Consider the following 12,099-nt stretch of genomic DNA (forward strand, 5'->3'; position numbering starts at 1 on the left):
AAATAAAAAGTATGTATATACTTCGAAATCTACGACCTGTTTTATAACTGCGATAATCCAATTAGCGACTTCCGTGGAAAGAGGAGCTACGAGGCTACGAGCTACGACGACTTTCGGGTTCCAGCGCGCTGTTTCACTGCGTTAGCGTAGTGTGTGTATTTCCAAGTTTTCATTAGTTATATCTTTTGGAACAACGACCAATTTATCGAGGTACAGCCCTTACTTCATTTGACGTGTCTCGGTTGTGTCGTCAAAGCGAGATTATTCGGCGGGCATTCAGTTCCGTACGATACTGCGCGTTCAACCGCAGCGGTTGGTATGGTTGGCAGCGGATTTTGCCAATCGTATTTGAAGAATGCAGACTATGAGACGGACCCCTCAGTTTGAGTACAAAGAACCTCCGCCTACAGCAGTCCGCAGTGCTTTCCTTGAATCTATCTTCCAAGACTGTTGCATCTGGACGTGACGAGGTTAGTGTCTTCTGTATAATTTATGCAGTGATTACTCTCCTTGTGAGAATTACGTTGTGGCATGCAGATGTTAGGAGACCATTTACGCAACAAAGAAAAATACGGATTAAAGAAAATTGAAGTTTACGCACTAAATTAAAAGATTACTGTACAATTCCGAGTGTTGTTGAATGCAGCCATGCCAATTGCAACATTCATGCAGTATAGCAGTATGCAGCCATGCAGTAAGCAACATTCACAGTACGTAAAATGAAGCTGTGTATTCCGCATCTAGATGTAACATTATAATTGTCACAGCAGTGTGCACCAATGTAGTTCATGACTTCCTTGGACAAGATGTGGAACCAAATGTTGGAAATACAAGGCAGGGATCAGGTACAAGTTTTATTCTATTTGTTTTCCTTATAATATGCAGCATACTACACATAGTAAAGAAGGGTTCTGGATTCTAATCCTTAGTTTACCCAAAGCTGTACTATTGTTGTCTAATCTGGGGAAACACCACAGAGGGCAACTACGATAAAATTGCAGTGCACAAAAAAAGAAAGAATGAAAGCCTGGTATACGACAACCATGTCTACAGGTTGTCTACAGGTGCAATGTGCTGGACGCTCGTTGCAAAGAGGCCCACCAGGGGTGCCACTACAATCCATCCATCCAGCCCCTCAGCTCCTTCAACACATGCAAAATACAGTAGACAAAGCATTCACTTGGAAATCAGACATTTACACAAAATTGCCTTGAAAATTCAGGATCTTTTAGCGCCATCCCAAACACTTGCCATTACGGTATGAAATCTATAACTGTACCACCTTACAAGGTTCCACTGCTACGGACCAACTACAGAAATCAGCAGAAACTGTTTCTCTTCCGAACAAATTTTTTCAGCTGATTGGAAATGGCCTTCCTGTGTCCAGCTTTAAAACAGAGTTACACAAACTTGTTGAAGTGTTATTAGAGACAGTCCACTCTGTTATGTATTCTTGTGTGTGAAAATGTGGACAGCTCGGTGCAATTGTGTATTTTATTTATGTAGTTGTGATTTGCTGTATGCTCGTAGTGGTAATATCTCAGTTATCGCATTTATATGGCTTTTTTTTAACAATGTTAGGGTGATGACTTCATGGAAGTGGAAGGAACAGGAGAGGAAGACATCTGGCAATGGTCGTGACAGTTGTCCGTCAGGTACGAGACCAATTTCTTTTATAAATGTTGCATATAGAGTGAAGTTGTTACTAACAAAAAGTTTTTTGTTCCCTTTAAAGGAATCTACAGGTGGTGAGCACGCGTAAGGAATTGACATATCTCAATACAACTTAGACCTGCCTGTTGCACATGAGATGTGTGACTCTACTTACACAAGCTTCTGCAGGTTCGATGCACGTATATTTTGAAACATGAAAGACAGAGTGCTAAAAATGTATCTGAGGTGAAAAATTGAGCAGTTCACTGCAGTAATTCTATCAATTTATTTTCAGCATTTTGGGAAAAATATAGTGATGGCAAGATTACCTGTGTTGTACTGCCAGACCAACTGCTATTGGAGTTCCATGTCCCAGTTATTATATATAATAGCTGTTTGAGGTTATTACATATTTATTATGCAAGTTTTGTGCCTGTGAGTTCCTGTAAATGTGTTCTGCGGTGATCATACTGGACAGAGAGCTATGCCTGTATAATAACAGTGACTAATGTTCTCCTGCCCATAAACCTATTCCTAGGTTACATCTGCACCCTTGGAAGTCACTGGAGAGGCGTGTTCGCTTAGCTCAATTGGTAAGGGCCCTGGATCGGTAATACAGAAGATGTGGGTTCAAGTCCTACAACTGGCTAACCTTTCCAGTGACTGCCTTCTTTCATCATTCATTTCTTAGGCACTTCATGCTTTGTATGTATTTGCCTTTTCTATGTGTTCCAGTCTCAGAACATCAACTGCCATGCTCAAAAGAACTGGAATATGTCTCTGCAATCCGGGACCCATCCCAACATCTCTTAATCGACAAAGTAGAATTTGTACAGAACCGCACGGTTTGTTGCTCATGATTATCATCCTTTTTCCAGCGTCTCAGTCATTAAAGCCAAACTCTTTCTTACTCCTTTGATTACCAGATGAAAGGTATCAGGCCTGGCATTCTTTCATAAGTTATATTACAGTCACACTCCTCCCCACCCCACTTACTGTCAATCCCCTCACAAGTTACTTCCAAGACTGAATGACGTTCCTGCCCACATAGCATCAGAACAAAATGTATCGTCATTTATTTCCAAGTGCTATGATCGTTTTCAGATCAAATGAATTTCTTTGTGGTGAGTGAACGAATTTTGTGTACATCATTTTGGTATTTGTCTTTTTTGGATAAAAAAAACCTCCCGCATTTATGTAAATCCCTTCACAAGGGTCTTTAAGTAAACAAATGAAATGAAGAACTTCGTGATACTTTCATAATTGGAGCATTTTTAATGCATATTTTAAAACAGTGGCTGCTAAAAATGTGTCAGACACGGTTACAAAGGCTGCCGTCTGTATCAGGTGAATCATGATTTTTCCCAGAAGCCCAATAATGTATAAGCTGCATCACATATGCTATTTTGGAGCAATCCCTGCAGACATATTATGAAGATATTATCTGAGTGCCACAATAAACTATATGAACCACATTTCTTCATGTTACATCATCTTTGACTAAAACATGCCTATTTGAGTATTTGAGCAGCCCAAGATACAAAGCTTGGTTCCTCAAGGTCTCTCAATCCTCAAGGTCAATCCTACTCGAACTGGGTGTGCACTTTGCACACAAAAGGAAGATTGAGAATGAAAAAATGGCTAGGAAGCAAGCGAACTGGGGTTTTACATCATGCATGGAAGATTGAGGTTTTCGATAGTGAACTTGTGTAGTGAGCACTTCTGGAGGACTGAGAGCAGGAACCGAGGTCACACACAGGGTAACCTGCACAACTGTCTGATTTACTTCCACATAACGATCATTAAAATACTTGAGGTGCCTAAACAATACCATTTGGGTGCTATCAGACAGTAAGAGTTAGAACAACACTTACGACATTGACTGAATGGGTGGACAAAAGGATGCATCAGAACAGGATTGGATTTGTGTCTGTGGTGGAATTGAGAGCCCAATGTAATTCTTACCAGGCGGAGCAGGCTGATGAGATGGTGCTTTGTGTCAGGGGTCAGCACAGTGGTTTATCCAGAATCCCAAGCATGGAGGAGTGTTGAAAAAAGTTCGAGGGGTGGGGCGGTCATTATTATAGTTGCATCATTAGTCTACAGCTGAAATTGCAAGGGCACCCCGTGTAGGGGGTACTTCCACCTAGTATCTTGGGTATTTAGAGCATGTAGTAGTTACTATGGGAAAGGCTTTGTGTATCCTGTTCACCGCGCAGACTGGTATAACGAATATCTTGTTTTGTTTTTTTCAAGTTTGTGCAACATCAACCTCACGAACTGTTGGTATGTAGTGTACGTATCTATTTCCTGTATGAGACACGCAAGCTTTGAACAAAGCTAAAGCTAGTAGGACGCCGAGTATTAATTCAGCTGCACTCTTTCTGAATAAGTGACGAACAATAACGAAAAGTTCAGAAAAACTACTTTGTATTGAAACCAACCAGCATGATTGTGCATGAGACACGTACGCTTCTTACTTGTGAATATGAGCGCTAGGTTCGTGCTGCCCTCGAAGTTCTAAATATGCTACTTTAAGAGCAGCTCCTTGCAACATAAGTACTCGACTTCTTTCGGCATTATTATGCAATGAACCACTCCGGCCCCTTTACACAGCGCCGTCAAACATGAAATTTACACAAACTGTTCATGTGCTTCATCGTGATGGATGCTGAAAGTTCATCTAACAGTCTGTCGTTGGAACTTCCTCTTCATGCTGAAGTCGATTCGCGGCTCAACATTTCAAAAGCAAGGCCTCCAAACTCTGCTGCACGTAGCAGGTGCCTCTCAACTGCTGAAAGGTAGCTGAAAAGCTGACTTGTCGACTCCGCTGTGCTTCCGCGTCCATATTGAAAAAGCACCCAGCAATACGGAAGTTGCGGACCACCCGAACTTCGGGTGTGGGCTTTCCACCAATAAACGTCGCGGGCGTTTCACGTCATACACATGGGAAACCCACTGCATAATAGCTAGAGTTTTGCGCTGATCGCACGAGTTGAGGGCAGAAATCGAAACCGCTTTTCGGCTCCTTGTTTGGAATAGTTGGCGGCTCCGCAGAGACGAAACGTTTCAGTTGTAACTTGGAGGCACCATGTAGGTTCGTTATCCATACAAACAAAGACATTGACCAGGTTCTGGTCAGAGACCCTTTAACACAAGGTGTGGCTGCTTGCGACATCAGTGACCACGAGCTCATTTATGTGACGTGTAATACAACTCCGGTCAGCCATTTGGAGACTTCCTTTCGATCGTTCTTGGATTTTGCTCAGGTTGAGCGATATCTATCCTCACAGACGTATTCGTTTGCTGATTGTTCCTAGTGCCCAAGAGAAATTTAGCCAACTTTTGAGTATTTCTCAATCCATTATTACAAAATCAACTCATCAGACACCTGTTACAAAATGAAATACTCCGAAGAGATCTTGGGTAACCTCTGGCCTCCTCAAACCAATAAAACACAAAAATAGTCTGTACAAAAAATGCCGCTCTCGTCCAACAAACTTTGACTTGCTTACACGATATAAGCGATATAATAATTTGCTTCGAAATCTGCTAGATGTTGCAAAGAAACAGTATTTTGCTCAGTCCATTGCTAACTGTAATGGTGACCAAAAAAAGTTATGGAATGTGATTAGAAGTGCCTTAAATAAAAATACTCGGTCTAGCAATGAGTAATTGACTAGGTCAATTGCTCATTTGACCACCAGGGCGGGGAGGGGGGGATATGTTTATTGAAGAAGAAGAAAAAAAGCAAAGGAGGAAAGGTCAGACAGGCCGAGGCCGACTTGCTATTCTCAAAAGAAAAAAAAGAAGCGAAAAAGGAAAAGAAAAAGTGGCGGGGGACGATGGGGTGGCTCAAAGGCTGCTGACCACCAGCTCTGGTGAGGTAACTAACGACCAAAGACAGATATGTACAGAATTTCATGACTACTTTAGCAACATATCTGATCAGGTAGATTATATCCCGCCCTGTGGTGATGTTCCGATTTTATTACCTCAGTCTCACTCCTCCTCATTTTTTCTTCAACCAACATGTGCACAAGAAGTTGAGAGCGTAGTTCAGAATCGTAAGTTGAAACACTCAAGAGCTCCAGACAACATTCCTGTAGCGTTCTTAAAACAGTTGAAGATCAGATATGCTAGCCGGTGTTATCAATGATACTTTTACTGAAGGAATTTTTCCCCAAGAGCTGAAGGTTGCCAAGGTTGCCCCAGCGCATAAGAAGGGTGATAAGCTTTTGGTATCTAACTACAGGCCGATAGCGATACTTTCACCTTTGAGTAAAATAGTAGAGACACTCCTCTTGCGGAGGCTTACAGATTGTATTGACAAACACGACCTTTTATCTGAATCTCAGTTTGGTTTTCGAAGGGGCAGATCTACTGAAATGGCATTAAAGTAGCACAGAAGTCATTTTTAACACCCTGCTTTCTTCCTATAAAACTGTTAAGTAGGCCAGTAAGATGCACCATGCGAAGTAATTCACACCACAGAGTCATAATTATCGCAGAAATTGAATTTAAAATACGCCACAAAAAGCGACCGTGCGCAACGGTGGTGAAGAGCAGTACCAGCCTGTGACCTGCCTGGAACCTCGTGCTGACGCTATAAGGAGAATGCTCGCTGATTGGTCTAGAGATATGTTGTCTGCTACTCCGCTGTTCGGAGTTCTGAAAAAGTCTTTTTCCTGGCTCGGTACTGATTCGGCCGCCCTTCTATCCCCAATTCTCTGGGAGAACTGGCAAAACTGGTTTACGGCGGCAAAGGGACAAGGCGCTGACGCCCACTGACCAGAGCACCAGAACGAGTTCACCTTATGACGTCATCGGTGAGGTGGCGTCATACCTCCTCATCCCCGTTATACCTGGAGTGGCGAGTTAAGGGTGAACGCGCGGAGCCATGTTTATGTGAGTTTTTTGGGAAACTAATTGCACACATCAAAACCTTTCGCGCTATTCGGTAAAATGACATAAACACTTTCATCAGACGTCTTATTCTGAAAATTTTTTGGATGACCCTCTGTACTCCTTTAAGTAATGTTCTTGAGAAAAATTAAAAGGTGCATGGATCCTAAGACACTTACTATGGGCATTTTTATAGATTTAATGAAAGCTTTCCATCTAATTGACCACAAACTGTTGCTGAAGAAACTTGAAAGATACGGGATAAGAGGAGTACCATTGCGCCTACTCCGAAGTTATTTGACTGGAAGAAAGCAGTATGTCTCCATTGGGAAATTCCGATCAGATTTGGCTGAGTGCAAAGTTGGTGTGCCGCAAAGGTCAATCTTGGGTCCATTCCTGTTTTTAGTTTTTTATCAATGACTTGCCTAAGTTCTTAGCCAAAGACTGCACATTGTACGCTCATGACACCAACATATTCGTACAAGGCAGCGCACCTGAGAGCTTGTTTCATGAAGCTAACCTTGTCCTTAGCAAACTACCGCTCTGGCTGTCGCAGAACAGGTTAGTTCCAAATTATACTAAATCAAACTATGTTGTGTTTCACCCTAGCCAACAGTCTGTAAATATAAGTCACTTAACTGTTTGCTTTTCATCAACTGCACTTAAGAGGGTGAAGGCTGTTAAATTATTAGGTGTCACGTTGGATGAACACCTCAGTTGGCACGACCATGTATCGAATATTAGACGCAAATTACTACCAGGGCCTGGCTCCATGCCCTCCATGCCCTGGCTAAAACAAAACGTCTTCTTCCGATCAATGCTCGTCTTAAAGTGTACTATGCACTGATACACTCACATATCAGCTATGGTCTAGAAGTGTATGAGCTCACTTATCGTACTACACTTCATCCGCTTTTAATCCTACAAAAGCGTGCTCTACGCAGAGTACTAAATATTCAACCATATACGTCAATTACTTTTGCATTTTCACTACTATCAATCAGGACGTATTTACTCTCACAACGTACAGGGTTACCCTCTTTATCCATCGTCTTATCTATAACTCTAATGTTCCTCATTTTCTCCACTTAACACGCGTTAGTTCCATATATTCCCTTAGAAGAGACGATATGTATCTTAGGATATCGTTGCCTCGCACAAACTATGGTAAACAGGAACTAACTTTTATTGGATCTAAGATATGAAATTCGTTGCCGGTGGAATTGAGGAAGTTGAATAACCCATTTTTATTCAAAAAACAATTGAAATTCCTTTGTATGTCACGCTCGTAATGTTGCTGAGTATTTTCATCTTTTTTCTTTTTCTTGTTTTTTTATTTCCTTGGTATAATTGAGCATATATGTTTGGTATTTATCTATTCTTTCTCTTTTACCCGAGGAGGAGGAGGAGGAGTGTCGTTGGGAGGAACCCGAGAGGTCTGCCTGCCTGAATAGGCGGCATGTTTCTCGGGAAGGGAAAGGTGGTGGAGAGGAGGAGAGGAAAGGGTGAAGTGGAAGACCGAGCGGAATCCGCTCGGGGGGAGGATAGCTGCGTCCATGGGCCGACTTCAGGGGTACTGTGCCGGCATACGCCTATTACACATCTGAGGGAAACCCAGGAAAAACCCCAGACGGCACAGCCGGCCCGCGGATTCGAACCGCGGACCTCCCAGTCTCCAAGCGCACGCGTTACCGCTGCGCCACCGGAGCTGGTCTCTCCTTTACCCCTCTGCTTTTTTTTACATATTTTGATAAAGCTGTTAAATTATTCCTACAAGACGTGCTATTGTATGTTGTCAGTGTTTTGGAACCATGTATATATTTGGGACTGCATCACAGGCCTTCCCTCGCAGTCCCACATTTCACTTTGTGCGCTTGGTATGTATAATAAAATATTTTTTGATTGATTTGATTTTGATTTTCTGATTTCTTTCGCTGTTTTGTTATTTACGAGCAGAAATTCAGTGTCGCTGCAGGTTGCGGATGGTGCGGGTATCCCCGCGTCAGACGCCGCGGGTTGCAGTTGCGGATCGAACATTTGCGAGTGCGGGTACGAATTTACTTACCAATGTAGCAAGAAAAGAGCATACCAGAACAGCAAGAAAAGCACACTCTGGCAATTTTAGTTCCTCTCATGAAGAGGATGACCAAGTGAGATATCGGAAGCGAAGTACCGGACTGCAGAGACCATTCAGTCCCAGCGACCCATCTACCAAGCTTCTTCAGCCACGGCACGGGGGAAACCGCAAACAACGGTGACAAGTGTTCCAGGGCAATCTGCGTGGGTTGTCTTCCAGCGGCCAATACTGCACAAGTCTTCACTGAAGCTGATTTCCGCTTCCGTTTGTGGTTAGTAAAACCGGACGACATGCTCACTTGGGTGCCTTCATTGGCGAAGGACTGATATCGCAAGATTGTTGCTGTTACAGTACTTTCGCTGCTGCTGAGCGCAGAGTTGCACTGTCACGTTTGTATCTTCTGTGATGTGTGCAAAGGGAACGTGAAAGGAATTGTGCGACTTAGCGGCCGAATTAAAAAACGGGACATGAAAACCTATTTTAAAGAACTATCGCCAATACATGAGGAAAACGAGAGTAGCGATGGAATATATGAGCAGTAGTTTTGATGAAATGATTAAAAATTCAATGCGCTCAACACGGATCGACGAAAACTGAAAGCAGACAATGAATAACTGCGACAAGAGAGCGTGCCGATTAAAGGCGCGTTCCCACTGCCGGGTGGGAGCACGGAACGGCAGAAATGTCACTTGGAGGACGCCGGAGGCCCGTTCTCTTCCGCCGTCCAAACAGTCGCTCCTTGTGCAGCTGACGACGGCGGACGGCAGCGACCAACCAATGAAAGCGAAGAACAAGACGAGAGTCCGTGGCGCACGAAAACAAACTATTGCCTCGTAGCGTGCGTCAAACTCATTCTTCCCTCGTCGGTTTATATCGAGAGTCGAGAGTACGGCGAACCTCGGTGTGGACACTCCTGCAGCTCCCCGCTCCGAGAGCGCGTAGTTTTAAAGTGAGCTCAGTTTGATTACAGCTAGGGTCACTGATTATGAGCAATACAGGCGTAACCACAATCTCGATTATTTTAAAATTCCGTCTCAGCACCGCGAGGCACACTGTGGTGATGAGCGCCATACAGACGTGGACATATGGGGAGAGGACAGCAGGAATAAATGGGGGACAGAGGCGTTAGAATGCGACCTGGAACGGCTTCAAGGGGAACTGTGCCGAAATTCGTATCGAAAGCCTGCCGGAAAACCTAGGGAAAACCCGAGACAGCACAGCCGGTGCGGGGACTTGAACCCGCGTCACCTCCCAGTGTCGGCGTGGAAAGCTGCCACCCTAACCACTATGCCACGGGAGCTAGTAATCTCGAAATCAAAGGACTGCCCCTCAGCGAAATGCATGATATCCTATAAGTGATGTCAGAAATAGGAGCAGTTCACGGTGAGTCAATCGCTCCGTATGACATTGATGTCTGCCTCTCTGGCCCTGTACGCAGTTCTAATGTAAATAATGTTATCGTGCGGTTAAAGCTACGGCAGAAACGCGATGCAGTGATTGACAAAGTTCGTAAAAAGAGTATGAACACTAGTCACCTAGGGCTCGCGTCCCCGATTTTTGTAAACGAATACTTTTGTCCAGTTCCTGCTCCTCTATTACACTTGTAACAGTTGTGTCCGTCTCTCAAGAAGGTTATTGGCCTGGCAATTGGCAAAAAGAAAGAACCGAAGCTGGCGTATATGGGTGCGTAATGGAAAAATCTGCATTAGAAGAATCGAGGGTAGTTCCACCATCTCAGTGTACCTTGTGGATGATGTACTTAAGATGCCAGGTTGATGTATATACATCGGCACTAGTGTTCTATATTGGTCACGTTATTGTTTTAAAAGTGCGTGTTCGTACTAGAGGAAGCACTTGCAAAACCCAATAACTCTGCATCAGCTTTGCATTTGAACGTTCGTTCAGTCTGCAATAAAACCCAGGGATTGATGTTATTCTTTGAAGTTCAGTTTCGATGTCATTATGTTTACCGTGACATGGTATGACGAAACCTCTGACATGTTTATTTTATAAGACTACAAACGCTTCCTTTTAAATGGCGCAAATAAAAGGGGAGGATATCTTCAATTAAAATCGCTAATAAAACAGTGCCGAGGAGTTAAAATAAGCTGCACACCTTGGTTCCTTAGGTTGTACAAGCCGACATTATTGATGTCATCTTTAGTCTTCTCTACCGCCCGCAAACTGGCGCTTTCTTTCTTTTTCTCCAATTCTTTGAACGTTCCTCGCGTTTGTGTCATTCCATAAGTGTCTATTGTACCTTGGTGGCAATTTCAATAGCAATCGTTTTAATGAAAGTAGATGACCCCGGGAGTTTCAGCTACCGCTATCATCATATGACTTCCCAAATGTTGTGTGTGATCCCATAAGGGTCACGCAGAGTAGTTGCTCAATGCCGAGTCTTTTCATTACAAACAATGTTTTGCAATGTAAATGCGGGCGTCTTGTCAGGCAACATTGGCGAGCATTTGCCTGTGTACGCACCTATTGGCCCGCCCTATATGACGCGTCAATATAATAGGTGCTATGCTACGCAATATATCACTGAGGCCACCCTATATGGTAAACTTCACAAGGGATACTATAGACATCTAGTGGTCATTTATAGTAAATTGCCTCAGTTTCCAAGGGGCATACAATCCATTTCTTAATACGTTTTAAAATATTTACGATAAGCATTTCCCCACAAAAGTTGTAAAGACACTCCGTAAATTTCGAAAGCCATGGATGACCCCAGAGGTTTTCTCAGGGGCATACGTGAAAAGAATAAGATATTTCAACAATTCTACGAAATAGAAATTCAGAGACGCTCGGATCGTTTAAACACTGTAGAAACGTGTAAGTCGTGCTGTGAAAAGAGTCAGGGAAGAATATTATCATAACAACCTAAATGGGGATTCAGCAGGAATGTGGAAAATACTAAGCCGTGCGATAAACCAACACTGGCCTCCAATTGAAGAGCTTGTTCAAGATGGTAAAATGTTGTCTGGGAGAACTATGTGTGACAAATTTAATGAATACTTTGTAAATTTAACATTCAGGTCACGACTAACAAACGACGGAATACGTCAGGAAGCATCGAGTTACATTTCAAAATAATGCCAGAAACACGTTGCTCCAACGCATTGCATCGCACGAAGCTGATTCAGACTAGGCGCTACTGTTAGGAACGATAGTCAAGACGTCACGTGAGAGCACAGTTAAATCGTATAGTTTCCCGCCAAAATGAGAAATGCGGAAGGCATTGCCAGTGCAAGAAGAGAGCATTTGCTCACATTCGTTTTCCTTCTTGATAACCTCTTGGCTAAGATCTACTCATCAGTAGCCCGCCATATCATCAGTAAGTCATCCCCCATTCTAGACATGTTATTACTTCCATTACTCTTTACTTCCATTCTGTCTGCTTCACCAGCACTTACAATGCCAACGTAGGTTTTCAATGTCCATGAAGGATTTTTTAGGTA

Source organism: Ornithodoros turicata, chromosome 2, assembly GCF_037126465.1.
Source record: "Ornithodoros turicata isolate Travis chromosome 2, ASM3712646v1, whole genome shotgun sequence".
In the NCBI taxonomy this organism is placed as follows: Eukaryota; Metazoa; Arthropoda; class Arachnida; order Ixodida; family Argasidae; genus Ornithodoros; species Ornithodoros turicata.